At 38.4% G+C, this 6,766-nt stretch overlaps 1 pseudogene; it reads left to right on the forward strand.

The window, feature by feature from the left end:
* The first annotated feature begins 575 nt into the window (after positions 1-575).
* LOC132239000 (U2 spliceosomal RNA) lies at positions 576-674 on the forward strand (annotated as a pseudogene).
* The last annotated feature ends 6,092 nt before the right edge of the window (positions 675-6,766 follow it).

Raw genomic sequence — 6,766 nt, forward strand, 5'->3', positions numbered from 1 at the left:
ATCATTATCTTACACTTTTTTTTTTTTTACTGCTTTCAGGCAATGAAGATGTGATACTTTTATATATTAAACAAAATTTCATTTCTTATCAGCATACTTCACACATGTATATGTACATCTAGTCAAGACCGTATAGACTTAGGCTACTGTTCCTAAGGAAACGATGACCATGGCCTCAGCCTTGGAGTTCCAAAGTGTTTTGTGTTTGTTTTTAAAGCCTGCAAATGGCACTCCAGAAAAGAGCTTACAAATAGAACAGAAAACTTTGTTTTTCTTTTCTTTTCTTTTCTTTTCTTTTCAGTTGGGGAGCTAGAGTAAACTTTAATTATAATTAGTTGCCAAAAACTGTGCTCCAATATTTCATTTTGTACTAAGTAATCTAAACTTGAATAGTCACTCTTTCTAATTACTATGAAGTATTTCTGTTAAGTTCTACAGTATAATTGTGGAATTTTCCAGAAGATGAATGTTTCCTAAGAACAAAACTTAAAATGCATTGCCTGATGAGAGAGGAACAGAAGATTGTACAATAAATGTAGAGGTGACCTCCTTGTGCCTTCTAAAAATGACATTTGATCGCTTCTCGGCCTTTTGGCTAAGATCAAGTGTAGTATCTGTTCTTATCAGTTTAAAAATGACATTTGAAACCATAAGAATTAGTTTCTTCATCTTTTCTTTCTCTTCTTTCTTGCTTTTAAAAACTTCTTAGCAGAATAGGAAGTACTGCAAATAACCTAACTTTGTCTAGCACTTTTGATTTGCCAGGCACTCAGCTAAGCATCTCATGTATATTAGTACATTCAATTTTTACAAAACACCATGAGGTAGAAATTATTATTTTGTTTATTTTCTAGTTGAGAAAACTGAGGCTCAGTGATATTTTATTTTAATCCTCATCAAAGTAAATGTTTTGATTTGAGAGAGAGAGAGAGAGAGAGAGAGAGAGAGAGAGAGAGAGAGAGAGAAATATCAGTGTGTGAGAGAAACATCAATTGCCTCCCATACTTGCCCCAACTGGGGACCAATCCCACAACTTGGGCATGTGCCCTAACTGGGAATCGAACCTACCACCTTCTGGTTTATGGGACAATGTTCCCATCACCTGAGCCATACTGGCCTGGACTGAGGCTCTGTTATTTGACCAAGAATTATACCTGGCCTGGCTGCTGGGATCATGCTTTTGAACTTCATCTAGGAGCAATTTTTTTAAAAAAATATATATTTTATTGATTTTTTACAGAGAGGAAGGGAGAGGGATAGAGAGTCAGAAACATCAATGAGAGAGAATCATCAATCAGCTGCCTCCTACACACCCCCTACTGGGGATGTGCCCGCAACCAAGGTACATGTCCTTGACCGGAATCGAACCTGGGACCCTTCAGTCCGCAGGCCGATGCTCTATCCACTGAGCCAAACCGGTTAGGGCAGAGGAGCAATTTTTTATTGCATATTTTTTATTTCCAGAATAATAAACAAGAAGTCAAGTTTGGAGAATTCTTTCCCCCAAGGCCCTAGGAAGTCAACATAAGGGCACATTTATGATCCTAAGGGAAATGGGTAGAATCCAGTTACTCCCACAACAAATAGCTGGAAACCTGTTGGCTTCTTCTCCACTTTTCCTGTCTGCCAACAACCCCCATCTAGTTATTAAAATACTTCATTGGGAGCAGTGGGCCAAAAGGCAAATATCTCTTCTGAAACTAGATGAATAAATGAAATGGGTTTTAGAATAATGGACGTATAAGAAATTGAGGGCCAGGTCAATTATAAAGAAGGCAGCCAAAGGTAAGATTATGTTTTGTAAATCCCCATTTGAAGGAAAGCAGCTTTAGATAACCAGACATGCTTTGATGATTGAGATTTTGGGATTCAAAACCTAGTTTCAGAAATCCACTTGGTGTCACCAGGGAAAAGGCATGAAGCTTTTTTGTGGGAGGCTATTTGAGATGTGCTGGCTTGATCCTACTTGTCAACCTCTCACTGAACGTCTGTTTTAGGAGTAATGGTCAATTGAAAACCAGCCCCATATAAAAATACCTCATAAACATTTTATCCGTTAAGACTGGAGTTGGTCTCGGGGTATTTTGCATACCTGAAAAAAGATTGATAGAGTTAGAATAGATTATGAATAAGTGCCTTGAAAACATTATATTTTAATTGTAATTTCACTGAATCAGATTCAATTTACAAAGCAATGTGGGCTGAAAATCATTCCAGTAAACTCCCAGATTTAGTGAACAGATATCCCCTCTAGTCAATAAAGCAGGTCTTAACTGTAAATCTTGTGCTTGTAATAAGAGAACTATAGTAAATTCACAGGGCTCAGTAGCTATGGCAACTGCAGATTTCAGTCAATACCTTTTGATCTTCAACATTAGATCGTCATGTCTGATTGCTGCACACAATCCTTTTCCCCAAAGAGGTCAATATGTTCTTGCTGAAATACTTCAAAATATTCTGGTCCTTGGAAATGCCTAAGGGTTTTTATATTAGTTACTCCCAACTTTGATCAATGGTCCTACTTGAAAAGTTATGTGGTGCTTATACAAACACACATAAGCCTCCATAGAAAATATAACTTGTGCCTATGTACATGTTCTTTTCTGAGAGAAGAACCATTGCTAAATATTTATGCATATGAATCTGTACCCAACATATACACAGCGATATGCAATATACATAGTATGTGTTTTATACAAATGCAACCACACCTGAAAATAAAAAGCCAAGGAAAACATTAGTAGTAGGTATTGTTTTTTAATAATGTAAATATTTTAAATAATGACCTCAAAATGATTGGAGGCAATTCAAGTACTATTGTCATGAATATTATTAATTTAAGATAACAATGACACTCTTACTTGAATTACTAATTAACAAAAATAATGATAATTAAAAATGGAGCAGTTTAAAATATCTAAATTTACTTAATCATTCCATTTTTAATTATTCAGTGAACATTTTATTGAATTCTAAGTTTATGTGAGGCACTTCTAAGCACTGCAGGAAAAAATAGCAAATAAAAGATAGTTTATTATGTCAAGAAACACATAATATGTATTTAGGGGACATAAGTCACATAAAAGGATCACACACAAGAATAGACTCACTAAGGAGTGCAGATCAATGCCGTGGGCTCCCAGGAAAAAGAGGTACATTTTTGCAGAAGAGATCTGAGAAAGATTCATGGAGAAAGTAGCATCTGTAGCATCTGGGTCACCGAGTACTTGGAGAACTTCAAAGTGTGAGTGTGGGAGTGGGAATAATCCCAGTGGAGGGGCTGGCCTGTATAAAGTAGAGAGGTGAGGAGCTCTAAGACATCCACTGGGATATGGATGCAATTTACAGGGTGCACAGTGGGCATCTGACAAGGAATCTTGGCCAATCATATCACCTAAAGAACATTTCAGCAAAGAAAAGACATAAGTATTAGACTAGGGAACAGCACTGTCATCACAAAAATCAAAAGATAGAAATATGCTTTGGGTTATTTTTTTTTTTCATTAGAACTCTAACAGTTCTTTCTCATCCTGAAATACTAAAACACTCTAATGGGAATATGGTAGAAAATCAATGGAGTTTTTCCTGTTCTGGGAAATAATTTTGAGTAGTAGTCCATGAGGACTCCAGTTATTTTTTAAGGAGGATGGAATTTTAATACAAATTTGAAAGAGTTGAGGAAGCAGGTATGTCGGTATCTGTGGAAGAAAAGTCCAGGTAGTCTGAGCCTGGTGTGTTCAAGGACTTCCGGAGGCCAGGATGGCTGGAGCAGAGAGAGAGGGAGGAGGGATAGTGAGAGGTAAGGAGAAGGCAGGGCTTGCGAGGGTTCCTAGGCCATTGTAAAGCCTTCCTGTCTTTCACTCTGAAAGAGATGCCAAGCTGTCAGAGGACATCAAAAATGTGCCATGAGCTGGCTTGTGTTTTAACAGGATCATTTTGGCTGGTGTGTCGACAAGCACGCAGACCAGTTAGGATGCTCTTGCACTCAGCCAGGTGAGAGATGCTGTGAATCAGGACAGTGCTGAAGCGGGGTGGGAAATATGTTGGCAGACATTGAGGTATATTTTGAAGGAAGGGCTGGCCAGATTTGCTGATGAATTAGACAAAGGGTATTAAGAGAGCATTCAAGGATGACTTAAAAGTACTAGTTCAATATCTGCATAGTATTCAGAGACCGGAGGCCCGATGCACGAAATTCATGCAAGAGTAGGCCTTCCTTCCCCCGGCTGCCGGCACTGCCTTCCCTCTGGCACCCAGGACCCGGGCATGTCTAGTTAGCAGATTATGCTTTTATTATTATAGATAGGCAAACAACAACAACAACCTTAGTGCTTTTTGATAGAGATATGGGACCTAGATCAAGGCAGGAACACAGCTGCCTCTACCCTGCTGATGTTGGTGGTTATCTGGAGCACTGCATTTTAAAAGACACATCAGCAAACTGGAATGGGTCCTGGGTTGTGGCCAGCCTGATATGCAATCTACCAGCTGTTTCCTAGGAGAAATGGAAAGGAATTGGTGCACTCAGGCTGGAAAAGAGTAACTGATCTTACATAATGAGCTTCTGAATGGACTTCCACCAGGAGAAAATCTTCTCCAGACGGCAAAACTTGAATAAAAGGTTGGGATTCCAACCAACAGTCTTCCGGAATTTAATTATACACATCAATTTACAAAGGAGTTTAGGATCCTTTTGCTTACTGGGTAAGAGAGAGATCAACAACTGTCCAAAATTAGGTTTCAAACATATCTTTAAAAGTACTTAAACTGCAAGTGCAGCTGAAATGAACTTCAGTATAAAAAATGTACAGATTTTTGTATAGCTGATAAGATTTTTTATAGAGAAAATACTTATTTTTAAAAAATGCAGGTTGTAGGTTTTTGAGAGACTACTGTGTACAGTAAGGCTTTTGATGTTAATGTTTCTAAACATTTAATGATTTCTTTAATTTCTTGACTTGTGTATGGGAGCACAGAAAACCCATAGGAATTAGTATCAATAGTATTTTTTGGGTTTTTTTTTTAGAATGTTGCAGTTTTTTAAAAAAATTATAATTAAAAAAATAAAACTATTACTTATAGGAATGGTCCTGTCATAGTCAGATTGCAAGAAAAGACAAAGGTGGCCCCGAGAGAGAACTCAACATAAAATAAGCTCTAGCTCAGGTTTAATAATAGGGTCTGTGTGCTAAAAAGCAACGACAGCTTTCGTCATCTGGCAGGGGCTAATTTTGACACAGCATTCTGGCTGTGTGTTTGTTCCCCGAGGAGAAAGTGGCTGTGTGTGTGTGAAAGGAAAAAAACATGCTGCCTTAACAATTCTGGGTCCAGGTGGCCTTGCCACAGGCTCTCTGAGAGACTGAGGGTAACACAGAAGGAGCATTCTCCATAAACCAGGCTACATGTTCCCAGGTTGATATTCCAATGGAAGGCATCCAGTTCCAACGGTGACAATGATGGGGTAGAGGTTGAGGTTGGAGTAGAGTGTTGGTAGATTATGTCTGGAGTTGCTATGGAAACATCACAGGTAGACTGGCTAGAGACTAATGAACAAGGACCCTGACATGTATGCATCTCTGAGAATTCCCAGGAATTTATGAGGAAAACTAGATTCCTGTAGTTATGCAGGTGAGAGATTGGGACCATTGATATTCAGTTATAAGTATCAAAGAATTACATTTGCTCTCACTGGCTGGCATGGTTTTTTTTTTTTAGAATGGTTTTTGTTAGTGGACAGCCTTAAATGTAGTAAGCCCAGCATTACAAGTACTATTTAAGGAGAGGCTGGGTGCCTGCATCTCTCTGTGTGTTTGTACTCACACCAGAAAGCCTGCATATGTGCATGTTTTATAAATTGTTATCCACATTTTGCAATGTAAAAGATGCTATCATCACTATGTATATATTTTGTGGGAAATCGCACTGCAAACATGAATGATGACTTTCAAAGTCTCCTTTTCAACTCTGAAGCATCTGTGAATCCATCAAAACAAAGTAGGTAATTTTATTAAGTGAAAAATTATAAAATTATGCCATGCATCCAGATTTGACAATTGGTTGTAGCTCGAGAATAAGCAGATTGATTGCTCCCTTTTAAGCAAAAGGATTTGTAGATCTTTTATGTCTGCAAGTGGTTAATAAATGATCTTAAAAAATTTATGGCAAATTACTTTTTGATGTAATCTTAGGCTGCAAATATAAGGAAACTGGGAAAAGATGAATTAGATGAACGGGAGAAATTGGATAAGGGAGAAATTTATCTGCTGCCTGCCCATGAGTAGCCACACCTCAGTCAAACTCCTATGCACCCAACCTGCTTTATATTAAATCTTAACACTCGCATTAAGACTTTCAAATGAAAATGCATTAGCTCAGAGAGGTTTTAAAGGTTTATTGAGCTGATGCACCGCATGGAAAACCTGACAGCAGGGGACTCCCAGTTGAAGCAGGGCTGGAGTTTTATATTGTAAGGCCCAGGGGGCAGAAACTGTACCTTTGTGGTTTGGCTCAGGTAGTGTTTTGTCTTTAATGGCTGTGAAACTTACAGTAGGAGAGTGTTCTGGTTTTCATGCCTCCAGTTTAGGATCATTGGTTCCATCATATCCAACTGTCAAAGTTGTACTTTCCAGGAGCTTTTTTTGCATGTCTTGTGATTTGTCTGTTAATCAAGGTTTAGGGGTAGGTGAGCAGTAAAAAAATAATGTGTGCGTGCATGCGTGTGCGTGCGTGTGTGTGTGTGTGTGTGTGTGTGTGTGTGTGTGTGTGG

The sequence above is a fragment of the Myotis daubentonii genome, chromosome 7 (assembly GCF_963259705.1).
Source record: "Myotis daubentonii chromosome 7, mMyoDau2.1, whole genome shotgun sequence".
In the NCBI taxonomy this organism is placed as follows: domain Eukaryota; kingdom Metazoa; phylum Chordata; class Mammalia; order Chiroptera; family Vespertilionidae; genus Myotis; species Myotis daubentonii.